At 44.1% G+C, this 19,946-nt stretch overlaps 1 protein-coding gene across 1 annotated transcript in view; it reads left to right on the forward strand.

The window, feature by feature from the left end:
- Positions 1 to 9,132: 9,132 nt before the first annotated feature.
- Positions 9,133 to 19,946, forward strand: part of LOC135103119 (metalloreductase STEAP4-like) — a 39,100-nt gene continuing 28,286 nt past the window's right edge. The window contains exon 1 of the mRNA XM_064009160.1: positions 9,133 to 9,239. The gene's annotated coding sequence lies outside the window, so the exon portion shown is untranslated. The remainder of the gene's footprint in view (positions 9,240 to 19,946) is intronic.

Below are 19,946 nucleotides of genomic sequence, written 5' to 3' on the forward strand. Positions count from 1 at the left end.
CATACATACATACGCATACGCCTTTACATATACACGCTTTCCTACCAATCTACATACATACATACATGCATCCTACAGCCAACCAACCCCTACACATGCATACATGATATATACACACACACACATACCTGCCACAACTACCACTACACAGCACCACACACTCAATCAACTCCTGCACAATTACACATGCTGGACACAAACCTGTTGCTCCCTTAACAATAACACGGGAATGACTACAGCTAAATAAATCCCGCTTGATTAACCAAAATGGCATTAATTCGGCCACGCAATACTTTCCATTCGTGAACAATACGCGCCATTAGGTCACGCGTTAAGCCTCGTACAATAGACGCCATAATAGACTCCAGAGGGGGAACGTTTAAAATTTTGGACGTGAAGACAATGAAGAATATATGAAAGTAAAACGAAAGCAAGGGAAAAGAGAACGGAGTCATTTTATTTGAATGTTTTGAGTAAAGCTTTAAAATTTTTAGCTAAAATAAGACGAAAAGTGTTTTATTTAAGGTACCCGAAGAGGAAGTACGTGGAATGATTCTCTCTCTCTCTCTCTCTCTCTCTCTCTCTCTCTCTCTCTCTCTCTCTCTCTCTCTCTAGCCATCCGTCTGTTTATCTATCCCTCTGTTCGTCTGCCTGTCTCTCCGTCTGTCTATTTAAACATCTATCTGTTTATTCATCTATCCATGTGTCTGTCTGTCTCTGGTTAGCAGATATTTGTTCGTGATTTGTAGCAGATAGGAAGGATTATCAGGTAAGAAAAAGGCAGGAACACAGAAAATAGCAGAAATTTTGTTTGTGTATAATACACTTGCTAAACATTTCCTAATAGCTTAGGGATTAGCACCAGAAATATAAAGACGTTTAAAAAGTGCAATGGAGGAGGAGGAGGAGGAGGAGCAGGAGGAGGAGCAAAAACAGGACAGCACGTACGATATTGAAAAGGGGAGAAAAAAAAATGAAATTTAAAAAGAAATGAAAAAAAATACCAGAAAACAGTAGGAGGTATGTACTGGAAAATTAAAATAAGTTGAAATGGAAGAAAGAAAAGAGAGTTTTGCATCGTGAGAGAAAGAACGCAGGGAAGGAGCAAGAGAAGAGGGATGAGAGGAAAAGAGGGAGGGAAAATGCAGAAAAAAAAAGAAGAAAAGGAAGAAAGAATAGGAAGTTTAGCAACATGAGAAAAAAAAAAAAAGAGGAGTGAGAGAAGCGAGAAGAGAAGGATAAGATGGAAAGAGGGAATGAAAGAAGGAGAGAGGGAGAGATGGAGGGTGGGAGGGAGGGCAAGTTAAGAAGGTAAAAGAAATTAAGTAACAGAAAAAGAAACTATAGAGAAATGTGTAATGATCAACAAAAGAACAAGGAAGAAATAACAAGAAGCTTTGCATCGTGAAAGAGAGAGAACGCAGAGAAGGAGCACGAGAAGGATAAGAAGGAAAGAGAAAAGGGAGGGAAAGAGAGAGAGAGAGAGAGAGAGAGAGAGAGAGAGAGAGAGAGAGAGAGAGAGAGAGAGGGAGGGAGTGAGTGAGTGAGTTTCCTGGGAGACGATCCGCACCTGCCGCCGATATCCAGCTGATTAATCACCTCCCGCTCTCTCTCTCTCTCTCTCTCTCTCTCTCTCTCTCTCTCTCTCTCTCTCTCTCTCTCTCTCTCTCTCTCTCTCTCGAGCGTCAAAATCCACTTTACCTCGACCTCGTAAACTCAAACTATGTCTAAAAATTGTCTTCATAAGTCAAGTCTTTTTGCTTCTTGCTTCACGGTTCTCTGTCAGTCAGTTAGTCAGCCATGGCGTCTCTGAAGCGCGTCTGGCGGGAAGCATGAGTGGAGGGGCGTCCTGTGGCTTTGTTAATAGTACAGGAACTTTGTTACGAAAGGTGTGTGGGTAAGTAGCAGTAGGTGCGGCGCCACAAAGGACTTTCAATTAAGGTTAGAAGTTAGTGACTCAGAAAGCTACTTAAAAATGTCACTTGAATGTCATTAACCTGTCCATGGTTTCGTCTCTTCCGATTTCTTCACGTCCTTCTTAGTCTATCGTGATTCATTGTACGCTAATGAGAAACACTTCATCGCTGCACCTTCTCAAAGTTACCCGAGTTTTCAAGGCTTGTTCTTGTGATTCAAGTGACAGATTATCAAGATTTCTACAATATTAACAGGAAAAACACTCTTGAGAACCTGGCTAATCATCTCTATGGCCTTTAAAAATAGTCATGGTGAGAGAGCTAAGCGTTTCTAAATACCGGCCCTTGTATTGCTTATGTCAACTGTCACCGGATGTCAGAGGTGTTACTGAGAGGAAGGGAAGGGCAGGGAAGGGGAAGGGGAAGGATTTGGGAGCGGCAGAGGCGAGGGGTAGGGGGTGCGGAGTGTTGTGTAAGGCGGGCACCTGTGCGTGGAGTACACTGGAATGTTGTGTAAGCCAAGGCCACCTCACTATAGTAGTACAGCAGCCTTGGGAGTCATATTATGTATTCAGAAGTGTTAAATGAAGCGAGGATCTGTAGTAGTTGTAGTAGTAGTAGTAGTAGTAGTAGTAGTAATAGTAGTAATAGTAGTAGTAGTAGTAGTAGTAGTAGTAGTAGTAGTAGGAGGAGGAGGAGGAGGAGGAGGAGGAGGAGGAGGTGGAGTGGTGGTGGTTTGGATGAATCTGAAGACACTGGGGGGACGGTAAGTTTTAGATGCACGGGACCTGTCTTGTATAAGTTAACTAATCATTTCTTGTCTCGTTAATCTTTTAGGTTGATACGAGGCTAACACACTGTCCCAAATATTATAAATTACTGTCAAGTATCGCAAGGGTATTATTGGTAAGGGTTACATACAGAAAAGTCCTGGCGAGACCCTCAGCTCCTCACATCAAGCCGCAACTTGCTCCTCATGGAAAGCAGATAAAGACGGATGATCACTCCAGCGCTCAGGACACGAGGAAATTAATCATCAAGAATGGAGTCGCTGCTACAAAGGCACGCTCATTTCCACGCAATTTTTTGAGCCTCCCACACCAGCTGCGTCACGACCAATCACTGAGATCAGAGAGGAAGCAGCGTAGCCATTCATCCCATTCATCCCGACCCCCGATAGTCAAATCATTCACCGGGTTACAACTGATTCTTTCCCTCTGGAGTTATCGATGCATCAGATTGAGTAACGGATGAATACCGTTTATGAAGCATCACGAGGTGACTCAGCCATGATATTTGTGTAAAGCATAAAGTCATACAAAGCCTTGACTCTTATTTGCATATTTGCATAACATAACACACTGAATAACAAAACCACAACAATAACAAGTAAAAAGACGAAGCATTGTTGCCAGTCTGTGCGTATGTGCAGTGATACCATTTGTTTCGAAACCACAATCCTTATGTTCTATTCCTACAGTGAGCTGCATTACGTCAGATCACATTATTCCCTGCCTTTGATATATTAATGTTACCTCCTCTCTCAGACGGGACGCGTGCTCGTGGTTTTAAGAGAAGTGTGGAGGTCATGAGTCGGCAATGCGTGACCTGCCTCAACCCAGCTGGTGAGGATGGACATTTTTTTCCCCCCCGATGCGAGCAAAACATGCCAGCCACACTGGTGAACAAAACAGACGTCCCGGACAGTGATAAGGGGATCGAGGGCAAAAGTTATGGGTTGGAGTTGTTGTGTTGCCCGGTGTGTTTGATGTTTGAGTCCAGTATATGAAGTGCATGTTTAGGTGCAACATATCTTTAGTGGTTATAAAGGCTGGAGTTGCTGTAATGCGTGGAGTGTTTGATGTTTAGGTGTGTTACAGGGAAGTGCATTAAGTACATTAAAGGCGGATCGACTACTAGTAGGTGAGGGAGGATGTAAGACAAAGGGATAAATGAAGCAGAAGCGTACAGTAGAACTACATAAAGAAATCTCATCCGAACTGGACACAAGCTGAGAAGTATGTTTAGATATAGCATATATTTAACTGTACCTATGAGTAAAATACTATTGAAATTAACCATTATTTCCTTCCTTTTCCTCCGCTATTCATGAAACTGTTTATTTATAGTAGAAACTTTTCTTTATGCACCTTACAAAATAATTGCCGGTATTATTTTCCTATGATACACTTTACAGTGACGCTCGACGATCTCCTTTACGCACGACCTCGGTTCTCTTCCCTATTGTCCTTATTTTTTCAAGTAAGCAAAAAGTCGTTTCTTGATTCACCTCTGAAAACTGTGTAGCGTGAGTCTGAAGCCAAACGCTCTACACACTTGAAGGAATTTCCTGAATGCTATCAGATCAGATCCCGCGTGACTGTGTGGCTTCCATTGTTGCAACAGTTTTATTGGTAAATTCGATTCAAGACATTCCAGTAACTCCTGGAAAAGATAGAGAAGGAGAGAGATGTACCTTAAAACTCAGCGTGACTGGGTACCTTTGTAAATGACACGGCAATCAAGGGTAATCTGGCAGCAACTGGTGTTAAAGACAGAAAGGAATGTTTCAGAGACGAAGTTTGGGAGTTTTCAGTAACAAAAACGCAACAGTCGGAAAAATAAAACACATATTTACCTCAAAAAACCTACTGACACATCTATCTCAGAAATTCCTGGCAATTGCGAGCGACTGATCACAAATATCAAAACGAGTGCCCGAGAAGTGAAGTTGGAGGTTCTCAGTGACAAAAAGAAGACAAAACCGCATATCTCCCCGGGAGAGAGAAAAAAAAGGGCAAGCTAAAGATCAGGTGAACTTTACCCTCTGAAATAAGCAGTTCCAGCACGAAAAATCCCAGGTATATTTGTTTTATGGAACACAAAACAGTCATTTCGTAACCCAGACCGGGAGGGCGAGACGGAAAGAGGCAATGAGCAAACAAAGCAGTACAATGACTTTGCCCCCTCGCACACTTCACCGCCTCGGCAATGCGTTTCTCACACGGACATTGCGCCGGAGAGAAGAAAAGAACAGGAAAGCAAGACGAACTAATACGAATTCACAGTACATCAGAGGAGATCACGTGGAACTCACATCAGAGAGAAAGAAGGAAAACAAAAAAAACATTACATAAATTGGCATGGAGGGCAGCAAGAAATGAACGCGAAAGCAAGACGAACTGATACAAGTATACAGTACATTATGGAGGTGTTTAAAGGAGAGAGGCTTGAGGTAAAGGGGCAGGAGGTCTCAGCAGGTGTAGTGTTACCTGTGACATCCCTCTAGGTTGTTATAACTTAGTGTCACGTGAGACCAAAGGTTGAGAGTTTAGTGGCAGCTGTTTCTCCCTGGTAGTACTATGAGGAGGAGGAAGAGGATAAGGAAGGGGAGGAAGAGGTGGAGGAGGAGAAGAAGGGGGCGGATCTGAAGGGAAGGGAAGAGAAGGATGAAGAGGAGGAGGAAGAGGAGAGATAGAGAGATCGAGTAAACTTGGAAACTAATTATTCACGTTGTTGTTGTTGTTGTTGTTGTTGTTGTTGTTGTTATTGTTGTAGTTCTTCTTCTTCTTCTTCTTCTTCTTCTTTTTGTTACTATTGCTATTGTTATTATAAGCTCAAACACACCACAGCAACTCCTTCCCGCTTCACATCACAACACACACAAACATAAACACACACACCTGCCTTTCCCACCACACCTCTGCAACTCTAATTACACACCTGTTCTTGCCACACTTACCTGTACAGTTAACCCCAGACTCCTCACTCATCCCCTCCTTCACATGCATCTTAACGCAGCCCACAATCTTCTCTACACCTGGATTACGCACACCTGGCCTCACTCCTCGCTAGGTAAACACGTGCACCTCATACCAGGATACCTCCACTTCAGCTGCCTTCCTTCCTCCCCTAACCACATCCTTGTTTTTTTTTATTCCCTACGACAGGCGAAGGCAGTCACGGCGGATTGAGGAATGAAAACAAAAAGCGTTACCCTTGATCACCGTGTTTACCGAGGGGAGAGGGAGAGAGAGAGGGAAGGCGAGGGCATGAAGGGAAGGGAAAAGGAAGGGAGGGAAAGGTGTTATCAAGGGAAGCACTGCCAAGAGGAAAATTGAAAGGGAGAAGAGAATAAAAACAAAGCTGCAAGTTTTCGTTCGTCGTTCTGTGTTTTGTTGGTCTTTGTCTATATTGGTCTGTTTGTCTATCTGCATGTATGTATTTATGTATGTATGGATGGATGGATCTCTCTCTCTCTCTCTCTCTCTCTCTCTCTCTCTCTCTCTCTCTCTCTCTCTCTCTCTCTCTCTCTCTCTCTCTAACTAATTTTGTGTGTGTCTGTGTGTGTGTGTGTGTGTGTGTGTGTGTGTGTGTGTGTGTGTGTGTGTGTGTGTGTGTGTGTGTGTGTGTGTGTGTGTGTGTGTGTAGCTCAGTAGAGTGCAGCGGCGTGCAGTGAAGTGTCAAGTAGTGTACAGCCAGGAGAGTGTAGGCAGGAGTAATGAGGTGTACTGTATATCATTACGTAAGGAGGCGAGAAAGAGAGGCTTCGGGTCATGTCTCGGGTGCACCTCGTGTGTTGCCGTCCCTGTGTTAGAAGCAATACAGGGAAGTGAGCAAAGATGTGAAGTGTAGCGTGTATTCTGCGGTTTTCAGGTGAAGTGTAGTGTGGTGAGGTGCAGTGTACTGGTAATGCTGTATGATTCAGAAGTTCTGTGTGTGTGTGTGTGTGTGTGTGTGTGTGTGTGTGTGTGTGTGTGTGTGTGTGTGTGTGTGTGTGTGTGTGTGTGTGCGTGTGTGGTTGGATGAGTGGGGGGTGTAGTGTATGGGAAGAGTGTGGGGGTGTAATGGCGTGTAAGTATAGTGTTAGTTTCTCTCTCTCTCTCTCTCTCTCTCTCTCTCTCTCTCTCTCTCTCTCTCTCTCTCTCTCTCTCTCTCTCTGTTTCGACACGTTTTTCTAATCCACTTACTTACATTTTCCCTCTTACTCACCACCACCACCACCATCACTACCATTACCATCACCACTGTTAAGCATCAACATGATTTTACCATCGCAACTCTCTCCACCAGAAGCTTCGTCACCCACCCCATTCTTCCCCGATGCCACCATCCACCTTCCAGCTAATGCGGGTCGAGTGTCAGGGGATGTGGCTGAGAGTGAGTAAGGGGTGTGGCTGGGAATGTGTCAGGTGTGGTGTGTGGTGGCTTCATATGTGGCAAGGCTGTGACCGGGGTAAGGATGGATGGATGGATGGGAGGAAGAATGGATGGAAGGGTCGATAAATCTAAAGGAAGCAAGGAAGGAAAGATAGAAGGGAAGAAGGAAGAAAGGAAGAAAATGTCTATAAATTTAAAGGGAGCAAGGAAGGAAAGATAAAAGGAAGAAGGAAAGGAATGAAGGAAGGGTCGACAAATTTAAGGGAAACAAGGAAGGAAAGATAGAAGAAAAGAAGGAAGGGTCGATAAAGCCGTACTAAATTTAGAGGTCTCCCCTGTCAGTTACTCGCCCGTTTTCTGAGGAAAGGGATACAAATTGAATCTTCCTCGGCTTTATAATATAATAAAACACTTTGTACTGAATGAAAATGTGTGTGTGTATGTGTGTGTGTGTGTGTGTGTGTGTGTGTGTGTGTGTGTGTGTGTGTCGTCACTCCCTCACTGAGACCTTCGAAGTGTCTATGTATTTCCCGAGTGCTTTTCCTGCGCGGTCTCAGTTAATGCTTATTTACATATGTTCGGTATCCGCTAGCGCTCTCTCTCTCTCTCTCTCTCTCTCTCTCTCTCTCTCTCTCTTAGTTCGTCCCTCCATTACCACTGATTCTCCAAGGATCGTATGGTACATAAGCATTACAGCTCCACAACACAAACTCACACACACACACAGACACATTCCTCGCATAAGTTACGCAAGTGTTGGCTACATACAAGCACTGACTGACTGACTACCTGCCTGCCCCTGAACTTAGCAGCAATTGTCTCGCTTCCACACGCTCCAGTTTCCCGCCAACAATTCTAAGTTTGCATTACCGCATTACCTTTTATATTTTTCCTCCCTTTACCGCTGCATGTGTCGCGCGAACCACAGTTTTACCTAAGCACCGCCCGTTAAGACTCCACGGTTCATCTCCCTTGGCTGCATTACCGAGGCAGTTTTAGCATATCCCGGTAAGCTGGGTGGTAAAAGAATACAAAACACCTATGCAACGATGCGTAGATAGATGTGCTGAAGTTTTTATGCATGTTTCTCTCTCAGTCTCATGTCCTGTTTGATGAAGTAAGAGAAAGTGGGAGAGAGGAACAACACAGCGAGAGAGGTCATAGAGGACACAGGGAGAGGAGAATGTCTCGACTAACTAATAGGCAACGAGTTATGAAAGGGCGTCGTCAAGAGAATGAGAGGACGAATGATACGTGTGAGGTTAAAGAAAGAATACTAAATGAGGTAGATCAAGACATAAAAGGGATGTGGAGAGAGAGTGAGAGAGGGGAAAACGTGGCGAGGGGAGAATAAGGAGATCAGAAGCTAGAGCACAGAGAGAGAGAGAGAGAGAGAGAGAGAGAGAGAGAGAGAGAGAGAGAGAGAGAGAGAGAGAGAGAGAGAGGGGAGGGGAAAATAATGTGAAGTAATAAGAGGTGAGGGAAAGTAGGAAAAATATTATAGGAAAACTTTAAGCGGAAACAAAACAATCACTAGTGAAGGGAAAATGCAGGAAGAGAAATGAAGACACGGAAAATTACGACCGGGAAATACCAAGAAAAAAAAACACGGAGAGCAGAATAGAACTAAAGAAAGACATAATATAGTAAAAGAGATACAAATAACGTTCCGTAAGCGACAGGAGAACAGTAGACTTGGGTTACACAACTTCCACGCCGCCTCACCTGTCTCGCCCCTCCCCAACCCGCGCCCCTCCCCCACACCCAAGGCACACCTGTCCCCCACGCATTCACGCGTGCTCGCCAAGACGGGAATCAAGAAAAGTCACTCACTGGCATCGTTTCTGTCCAGTTTTTAAGCTTACATAAACACAAACAAAGCACTGGAGACACTCTGGCATGCAATAGAAGCAAAGTAAATTAATGAGGAGATCAAAAGTATTTCATGACTCAATCTCACGACTTTGAGCAGAAATGAATCACAGGAAACAAGCTTCTCGGAATAATGACGGAACGTAGGAAAGCTGAGGTGGCGTGTGGCAACTCGACGAGTCAGTGCTCAACCTCAGAGGTCGAAGGATTGGAACTCCAGTCTCCGGAGAGGGTTTAGTGAGGCAGAGACAGTGGCGGGGGAAGGAGCGTCTGCCACATCTCCTGTCTGACGTGAGTGACCCACCCGCAACTCGCTCTCTCCTCTCTCTTTCTCTCTTCGCCCGGGCGGAAACACCTCTCTAATTCTCTGCCTGCCCTGCCACACCTGCCCTCGCCTGTCTGGGATTCCTTGGGTCGTGTCTGTGCCCCTCCCGTTACTCTCACTGGTACATAACGTGACGTGCATCCTTGTCGCAGAAGAGAGGTGCTCCTGCAGAAGATGCTGACGTTATTATTTATATGAGGTGTTCTAGCATAGCACTGTATGTGGTATTTGTTGTCTCCTTTTCAAGATATTATAGTAGTGACCGATGGATATATTCAGTGGATCTACACTGTCGTGGGCATCCTGCTACCTGCTTACGTAATACCAGTCAAAGCGCCACGAGGTAAACATCGCGAGTGAGTTCCTGGTTTGCTGACCGATGACTACGTAATTTTTGTCTTGTTCGAGAGCATAAGAGTGGGAAATTAAATGGACTGGAAAAAAAAGAAAGTAATTACGAATCCGTGTTCAGTCTGCGGGAGTTCCTGGTTTGCTGCCCGACGAGGATCTAGTTTGCGTCTTGTTCGAGAGGATAAGAACTTAAGAAGAGAAAGGGAAGTGGATTCAGAAAAGTGATTTGTTTTCGTATCTTGGACCTAAAAGTCGTGTTCAATGTAAGTGAGCAGCTTGTGGCACAACGAGAGAATAAGAATGGAATAAAAAAAATTATAAAGTTCCGGAATAGGTAACTTGGTCTCGTGAGTTGGTCTTAAAAGTCATGCTGGAAAAGGTGTCTGGTCATGGAGAGATTACCGGTTTACTGTCTCCATGTGTGGGTCTGAGGGAGCTGAGGGGCCGCGCTGCCTGGCTCGGGGCGACTACTGGCGGTAACAGATGGCGGTGTGCATGGCGGCGTGACAGTGAAATGACAACCAGATGCCCACTAAGAAACACTTTTCTTTCACCGTGACTATTTTCAAAAGGCACAGTGATGAGTAGCCAGGTTATCAAGCGTGCTTCCCCAGATTGCAATGTAGAAATGTTCATTTGTCACTAGAATCGTAAAAAAAAATAAATAATAATAATAATAATAAATAAATAAATAAGTAAATAAAAACTCGTGTAACTTTAACTAGAGTCTTTTAAAAATAGTCGGGATGCAGCGCACAAGTGTTTCAGAATACCGTCCTAACTATACCGTGATGGTCTTTTCATTTGATGTCAGTCACAGGAAACCCCGAGATGCACGATATATATATCAAATGTGACAATACCCTTCTTTAAACAATAGTCACACACACCCCATCATCAGTGATTCTAGGGATTTAAACGCCAGAGACTCATTGTGTTCGTGTCTCCCTCCGTACCGTGGCAATGTGGCAAAGGTACAGCACTCCAAGGTCGTCAGCGTGGGTCGTGAGTGCGTGAGTGAAGGTCGTGGGTGTTTGTCCGCCCCGATAGGTCCCTCCAGGAAGTTCACGCGTCCCGAGTCAAGGTAGAGCCTCGCCACTTCCTGCAAAACCAGCCTGCCTTTCTCATTTTTCTGCGATTGATGTGGCGGCGATAAGGAGTGTATGGCGTGACGCGCCCTGGACTCGTGAACAGCAAAGCGGTGCAGCGAGACCAGAATGACAAGAAAGACGCGTCGGAACGAAGACGATCACCTAAGTCATGCCAAGCAGTGCGATTATTTGTATTCCTGGAACTGCAACGGAGTCTGACTCGGCAACGCGATGCAGCAAAAGCAAGATGAAAAGCCGGAACGAAGTAAAAAATACGAAGACGAACATCGAAGTCATGATAAATGGACAGCACCGTAAAGATTGTTTTTATTCCTGGAGCGGTTCTGTCCAAGGTCGTGCCATTTTTCCGTAGCATGGCAGTAAAATATAGGGAGACCAGAAAGACGAGAAAGAAGAAGACAGGCATCGAAGTAATGATATATGGACAGCACCGTAAAGGCTGTTTGTATTCCTAGAGCAGATGTGTTGAAGGTCACGTTACGGTTCTATAATATGAAGGAAATGCAGGGAAATCAGAACGATGAGGCGAAACGAAAAAAAAAGAAAAAAGAAGACGAGCGTACAAGACATGATAAACAGACAACTATGCAAGTTTTTTTTACTCGTCTGTTCTGCTCACGATCATATTACACTTCCTTCATGACAAACCCTACTGAGCGAGTATAATACTAAGAACCCTATTACATAACCTAACCTAACGAGCATACAAGACATGATAAATAGACAGCTACGCAAGTCTTTTTTTTACTCGTCTGTTCTGCTCACAATCATATTACAGTTCCTTCATGACAAAACCCTACTGAGCGAGCATAACTAATACTAAAAATCTTATCCAGAGGAGAATAACGGAAGAGCATCCACATCATTATAACGAGACAAAGGAGTAAGGTTTCTAGATCAGTTCAGTTCAAGGCGGCGGTATGACTCCCCAGCATATCCTCCATCCAACGGGGCACTGGAGAGATAACAAAGCAGAATGTGTCACCACCAGCACCGCCACAACCTCCAGTTTACCAAGGGCATAACGGTGCACGCTCAGATCTTACGGCATGAAAAAAATACACAATGAATAATTTTTTCCCTTTTCTTCACAAGCACCGCACGATGACACGGAGACACCCCACAGACACAAAAGAATAGCCGGTCACAGTACCACGGCTGATAACATTTTCCCTCACCGCTTGCAGCATCTCATATTAAAGAGCACTAAATTGTATCATGTATTGTCTTGACCAGCGGCCTTCTACACTTCTTCAGTATCCAGTCTGGCCCTATTGCTCTTCCCTCTTCTAGATAATTTCTTCGTTACCACTAGAAAGATAAAGGAACAACTGAAATCAATGTTAAAGTTACCTAAACGAAAAAGAGAGACACAGGAACTCGCCCATTGGCTTTCTACACTTCTTCATTACATCCTGACTCCCCATCCGGTTCTATTACTCTTCTCTCCTCCCGATCTTTTACCAAGCTCAAGTGAATGCTGAAATTACCTCAGGGAAACAGACAGGAAAGTGAAACAAGGAGTGAGGAATTAGAGAGTAAAAAAGAATGCGGAGGAAAAGTAAGGGAAGAGTTGAAGGAGAAGGATACACGAGGTTAAAGGAGGAGAGGAAGGAACAAGAAGAGGGAGGCAAGGTGAAGATGGTGGGATAGGATCGCGGAGAGAGCAGATGGGTCAAGGAGTCAAGGTGGCCGGGGTCTCCATCGAAGGGAAAGGGGAGGGGGACATTACCTTGGGGCAAAGAAGATCCTTGTTTATACTAGTGAACACCGGAGCTCAACCAGAGGAATCAGACCTAATGTATTACTATATCAAAACGCCTTAAGCCTGTGTGAGGTGGTATCTGGGTTAATCTACCTTTGAAAGTTTTTGTTCTGCCGTGAAGTCGTAAAGGGTGATGATAATGATTAACTTCTCTGGGAGTGGCATACTGAAAAGGTCTGTTTTTTTTTTTTTTTTTTCTCATCTTGGCTCATTTATAGGATGAGACGTAAGATTCGAATAATAATGATATTAATGAAACATAAGGACAAGGAGAAGGAGGACAAAGAGGAAAAGGAGACAGGGACAAGAAGGAGGACAAATGATAAGGAAGAGAAAGCTAGTAATCTGAAGTGACTAATCAGCCAGCCAGCCAGCCAGCCAGCCAGCCAGATGACCTCAGCACCTCGCCGCTTTCCCAGTTTTTTTTTTTTTTTTTTTTTTGTTCTCATGCGCAAGTACAGAATCTCAGCGTTCTCTGCTCAAAACTGATTACCTCGCACACCTTTCCCTCGCTGCTTTACTCTCCCTTCATTTTCTCTGCTTCTCTACACCCCAACACCTTTTTCTCCCTCCTCTCTTTCTCTCGCTTCATCCTCCCTGCTTCTTTAAAAATACTACACCTTTCCTTCGCCTCTCTCCCTTCATTATCGCTGTTTCTCTTGACTTCTCCACCTTTCCTCGCCTTCTCACAGTTCCTCTCTTCTGCCTCGCCTGGTGTGTCCGTTCCCTCGCTTTCCCGTCATGTTGCGCCTAACAAACCTTATCTCATTCCTCGCGGACTCCTCACAGGTTCTCCCACGCCTGTTCTTACAATAGGACTCCTTGAGATTCCATCTTCATTTTGTCATATGCTTTATGATTTTCTTTTTTTTTTTTCTTCTTTTATCACGACCCGGACGTATTACTCATCTTTCCTCGTATTTTCTATTTTTTTTTCTGTTTTCTTCCTTGTTTTATGTTTGTGTGTCTTTGTCTTCTCTTAATCGCTTCCTGGTTTTCTGCCTTTGTATTTTTTTTTCTGCGTAGTTTCTTATTTCCGTACTACCTATCTCTCTTCCTTTCTTTCCTCATTCACTCATTCATTAAGTTTCCTTTCATTCAGTCATTCATTCATTCACCCACTTATCCCACTCTTTCCTCCTTCTTTCCTGCCTTCCCCCATTAATTAATTCCATTCCTTCCTGTTTATTTTCTACCTTCCATTCATCCTTCTCCCTCCCTCCCTCATTCATCAACTCTCCTCCCTCATCCTCTTTTCCTTCTTTCCATATCCTTCCCTCTACCCAAGCATCATAACACAAAATCCTGCAAATTCCCTCCTTCCTCCATTCCTTCCTTCCTTCTTATCTCTCCCTACGTATTCTTCCTTCCCTCTACCCAAGAATCAACTCGCCAAGTCCAGTAGATTCCTTCCTTTCTTCCTTCCCTCTCTTTCCCTGTGCACCATTCCCTCTCCTGCAAGTTCCGTGACTCTCAGTGAGGGAGGAACAAGCAGGTGCACATACATGTCTTGTAATGCGCTCATGAACTTGCATAGTATTCGTGTTTGTCGATTTTGTTTTCACTGATTAACGCGTTTGCATGGTTCACTGGGGACGCTGCTGGGGGGGGGGGGGAGGAGGAGGAGGGAGTGTTCAGTTGTGTCCGTTCGTGCTGTTATTAGTGTTCACTCTTGGATGGAGAACAGAAGGCCACTTGTAAGCTCCTGCATTATTATCATTCTCTCTCTCTCTCTCTCTCTCTCTCTCTCTCTCTCTCTCTCTCTCTCTCTCTCTCTCTCTCTCTCTCTCTCTCTCTCTCTCTCTCTCTATCTATCTATCTATCTATCTATCTATCTATCTATCTGTCTATCTATCTATCTATCTCCTTTACATATATTAACATCCTTCACATTTATTCCTCCTCTTCCTGTTTACTCTGCACGCAAACAAAACTTCCCTTTTTGGTTTCTGTGTCACACCAGTACAGTTTAATCAACTTCCTATAACCAATTAAAGACATTAACTACCTTACATCACCAATATAACGTTCCCTTTGTTTGTTTACCAGATGGCCTTCCCTCTCACTCAAGGTCGCATTTAAACACCCACACACAAACCCCAAAAAAACACAAACACGCACAAATTTGAGTCTTTATTTAAGATTTCCCGAGACACGTAGTGCATTATAGGACAGCAAGGCCAAAAAAAATGAAAATAAAAACCACAGTGATTCAAATTTTAGTCTGTTACTCATCACTCGTACGAAGAACCGTCACGTGAGTCATTCGCTTGTTACTCACGAGGGGAAGTCAAACCGCAGCACTTACATGAGGCAGTGAGTGATTTACAGCGAAACGTGGCGAGGCTAAGAGAAGACGAGGGGGAGTTTTGAGGCGTGAAGAGCAACAGTAGCAGCAGCAGCCTCACAGACCAAGCATGTCAAGGCAAGGATGATGGTGTTTATGTAAGAGAGAGAGAGAGAGAGAGAGAGAGAGAGAGAGAGAGAGAGAGAGAGAGAGAGAGAGAGAGAGAGAGAGAGAGAGAGAGAGAGGCTTATTAGCTCATTAACAACAGGTATTGTCCTTACACGCATAGTAGCTAATTATACAAGTTAACAATATTACGGAAGGCAGATAGAAAATAAGAGAGGCAGAAACACTAACACCACCGCCACCATCACCACCATCACCACCACCACGACCACGACCACATAGCGCGAAAAGAAACAGTCACTACCTACCAGGCGTCGAAATCACCCACCAACACTGACACAGAATCAGCTGAAAGAAAACGAAGAAATGCAAAAACGAAAACGTGTCTAAACAAAACAATTTTCACTCCGCCACAGAGCGTGAAGTTTAAACAGAAGAGGAAAGGAGTTAAAGAGAAGACTTGGAAGGAAGAGGAAACCAGAAAACATGCACTTAAAACCAACACAACATCCAGGAAATGCATTTATTGTGAGAAGGACCCGTGAACAAATGACGGATGGGGAGGGAAGGAGATGGGAAGGTAGGGGAAGGGTGTTGAGTGAGGAAGGAAGGAAGGGAGGTATGTTGGGGTGAAGGACAGATGGGAAGGGTCATGTAGTGGTTAGGAAGGCTAAAGGAATGATAAAAGGGAGGCAGTGTGGGGGTGAAGGATGGGGGATTAGAGAGGGGGGTCTTTAAGTGGGGTGAAGGAGGAGGTAAGGAAGGTGAGGGAGGAAAGGGGTAAGTGTGTGAGTGTTATTGAGGTGCTCAGTAATGTTTATATAAAGGATTGCAAGGGGTAACCAGCAACCATCCTTTACGTTCTTCCTGGTCTTCTTAACTGTATAGTACCCAGGGATAACTATTAGTATTATGTAAAGGAATACCACAAAGTCACCTTAACAAAAGTACAATAACAGATACACTCACCTACATGCACAAACAAACAATTACTTTTGTATCTTTATATACTCCTACATACAAGTATCTAAAAGATGATCAGCTGATATTCGTTCTTCCTTTGTGTTCCTTCAAAGACACAACACTGGCCCTGTACCCATTATAATAAGAACACAACTGAATAAGGAGACAGCAAAAGGCCAGTTGCACTACACAAGGCGGCCACTGAACTCTTATGACATGCAAGCCATCATCATCATCATCTAGAATTTATCCAACCTATAAAAACAAAAACCTGAAACTTACATTCTTACTACGTTTATTCTTCTCATTTAAACCGTCTACAATTTATCCAACCTCTTAAAAACAGAAGTCTAAAAACATACCACATTCTTGCTCAAGTTTACTCTCTTCATTTACAAACTCCTAAACCATCACTTGAAAAAACACTCACAGTCAACTAGGATATTCTAGAGGCATAAAACGTGATGGCGTGAGAGTGACAGCGAGACTACCCACACTCTCTATGGCAAAACACATGCAAGCTTACAAAGGCGGGAGTCATGTAGCGGCGCCTTTTTGCGGGGCGGAGGAACAAAACCAGCGAGACCCGCAGCGCAAGTTCAAGGTCAGGAACGTAATAGCTGGGGGAGGTCGGGCGTCTGAAGGTGAAGGGAAAGGAAAGGAGGAGGTGTGAGAGAACGGGAAGGAATTAGAAGGGTGGAAGGTAAAGTGAAAGTTACGGGAAGGGAGAGATAGAGGGGAGGGATAAGAAGAGTAAGGTAGGGGTTAGATTGGGAGATGCTGAACGAGTTTGAAGGGAGGGTAGTAAGGGTAATGGAAGTGACAGGAAGGAAGAGGAAGCTAAAGATGGAAGGTAAAGGTGAAAGTAATGAATTAAAGTGCTGGGAATGAAAGTTTGTGAGATAGAATTACTGGGAGGAGGTAAAGAAAGGTGCTAGGAACTGGAGGGATTAAAGAACTTACCAAGGACAGAATGACAAAGGACTTACGTTTATTTACATAACGGGATATTTGTTGCTTACCGTGAGCAGAATAATTACGAGCACCACTGCTGATACTATTACTGCACCACAACAGAGCCACACCCTGTCTGCCACGCTTGACGGCAACAAGGCAGGCGGTGGGTGAAAGTTTGTGGCGTCATCAGAGCGTAGGCATATATCAGATGCGCGGCCGCTTCCCCGTGGATGAAAACAACGCATGAAAGTGAAGAGAAGTAAGGAGGAAAGTTAGAGCAAAACAATGGTGTCCTTTAGTTAAACATAGATGACTCACTGAAAGGATCAACGTTGTAACTTCTACTCACGTCATGTCCCTTCTCATACAAACTTATCATCACGAGTATGGCAGCATTAATGAATTACACTACAATAACACTAACTTTGGACCAGCACAGAGAAACGGTGGTGACCAGGTCCTTCACGCTGCGCCGCTCAGAAGTGCCCCGTGAGATGAACGTTCGTGGGACTGAAACTCGAAACGTGGCTGAATAGTCTGAGTAGCGATGAAACAGACCGCCACTGTTTTCACCGTCGCTAGTTAGTCTTAGGGAGGAGTTGGCGTGGTTATGAAAGGCGCTGAGATGGATGCCACTTGAAGATCTTGATGCCAGAGATTCTCTATTGTACGAGTTAGACATGGAGTTAAAGAGTTGGAATAGTTAGGAAAGGTATCATTGTCTTGTTGTGGACTGAGACGCCTGCCACTAAAGATACGTATACTACTCTTTTGAATGATTCACAAAGAAGCTAACCACTGCGACACTAGTTTTAAGACCTCCACCCCTGTAAAAAAAATAAGATGAACAGAAAACTATTAACCATTTCATTGCTATCTGACACATCTTTCATTAATCACTAGCCACTCTAAGACATTTTTACGCGTTCCACAGCCACTTAGACATTATACTGCCTGAAAATAGAGAAATTGCGAAGTTTATTCTTTCTAATCCCTCTTCTTTCTTGTAGATGCTTATAAAGATTTCCTGCATTACTGATAGCGTTGTGAATTGTTGGATATCGCAGTGAAAGAATGAACTTAGTGTGTACTGGGTGTGCGCCCGGCATGAAGCGAGGATTGCAGGGAGAGTACACACAGTATCTCGACACTCACTCAGAAGACAAGGATCAACGGCAAATTTACCCTCCCATTGTGGTTCCGCGAGAGGCAGTGCGATGCCATAAAAGTTGACGACTCATGAAGTGAAAAGAGGTGAGAAAAAGAAAAGAAAAAAAAAAAGGAAAAGTCACGAAGAACAATAGGATGAAATTCGAGTGACTGATTTTTTTTTTCCTTCCTCTACTTTTTCTTCTTTTTCTGCTTCAGTATTTTTAAAACTCATTTGTAGAATCACGCGTCGAGAGTAAAGGAAGCAATAAATCGCCCGTCATTCACTGTGGAGGAAAGGAAGCGCAGGATGTTTACAACACACACACACACACACACACAGACACACATACACACACAAACAAAGGGCGGGGCGTTGGCCGACCTGCCGTGTGTGTGTGTGTGTGGGTGTGTGTGTGTGTGTGTGTGCACCTAGAGGTGGAAATAGGACTGAATGCATCTAATTCCTTTCTGTCTTGTGTGTGTGTGTGTGTATGGCGGATGCAATTATTCATGAAGGCTGTGTGTATGTGCCACGTATGCATTCATATGAGCGAAAGCAGGCAGGCAGGGGCACGAATACATACTAAGAGAGAAAGAGAGAGAGAGAGGAGGGGGGGGGGGAGACTAGAGAGAAAACATCCTTCCGTTCCATCCATGTATACGAAACGAGACATGATTCAAACCTGTTTTTCGATACGTTCCGCTCTCTCTTCGACTCGCCAAGAAAGGAGAATCTTGACCCTATCCCTCAACTCTTACTCCAGCGTGCAGTCAAGGGCATTTAATTCACACTTAATTCAGCTCGTGTGAACCGCGGTAGACACTTGGCCACACGGTACATTCGCGTCTAGCCACTAACCACACGCCTCTACCTCGTGTTTCCTTAGCCCACGTCAGACCACAGTCATCAAGACCATTTTTCCCGAGCTCGCGTAACAAGAACACTCTCTTGCTTTAAACAGAGGCTCACAAGTGTTCATTTCTTCACTCGTTTCAATCAGTTACCTCTATCCACACCCCCCACACACACACACACACACATTTATGTAATGGGACAATAACCCAGCTTAGGCGTAATTACATCCCAAAGCATTTCTAGATGGCACCAAACAGACACAAATTTGGTTTATTAATGCAGTGGCAATGTTACACACTAAACAAATTAGTACGTTTCTCGGATGAGGTGTTTAGAATATCTAGGTGAGTCTGTGGTGGTGAGGCTCTTAGTGGCTATTTTTATGGTGGAAGAAAATGATGGTGGTTTTGAATAATCATTATGAAGTCTTATTATTCTATTTGATTCGCTAGTTGTACAAGGAAAATTAGTGGTTTAACGGACTGTTGTAACTAATGTATGTGCAAATTGTGCCTGTGTATGTCGATAGTTAGGATTTAGTGGTTAAGGTGACAACTGTGTACAATGAAGGATCTGTTCTCCATATTTCTGTTAAGAAACTTGAAATTTGAGTCATTCACACACACACACACACACACACACACACACACACACAGTTTTTCCTCCCTCCTTCCTTCGCTTCTTCCTCCACTTGCCATCTCCTTGACTTCTCCGCTCAGGTTTCTTCTCTCACTACGCATTCTTCCTGCTCGCCTTGCCTTCTTCCCTGTCAATCGTCTGTAGAGTCTCAGTGATAGTGTCTGAATATAAACAGCCTCCCTCCTAACTGATCCAATTCTTTTACACGCCTACCATCAGAGAGACGCACTACACGTCATACATGCCTTCATAGTAACACCATTACCTATTATTTTGCGCTCCACTCGGCGTCGACTACTGGCTATAAGGACAACAGTAGGAGGAGAGGATGGAGTTGTATGTATCACTGTGGGGAATATGCACAAAGAAACATTCATGATTATAACATTGGACATCCCAGGAGCTTGCATTTGTGTGTGTGTGTGTGTGTGTGTGTATGTGAGGGGGGTGATAAAGGACAAGGTC

The sequence above is a fragment of the Scylla paramamosain genome, chromosome 8 (assembly GCF_035594125.1).
Source record: "Scylla paramamosain isolate STU-SP2022 chromosome 8, ASM3559412v1, whole genome shotgun sequence".
In the NCBI taxonomy this organism is placed as follows: Eukaryota; Metazoa; Arthropoda; class Malacostraca; order Decapoda; family Portunidae; genus Scylla; species Scylla paramamosain.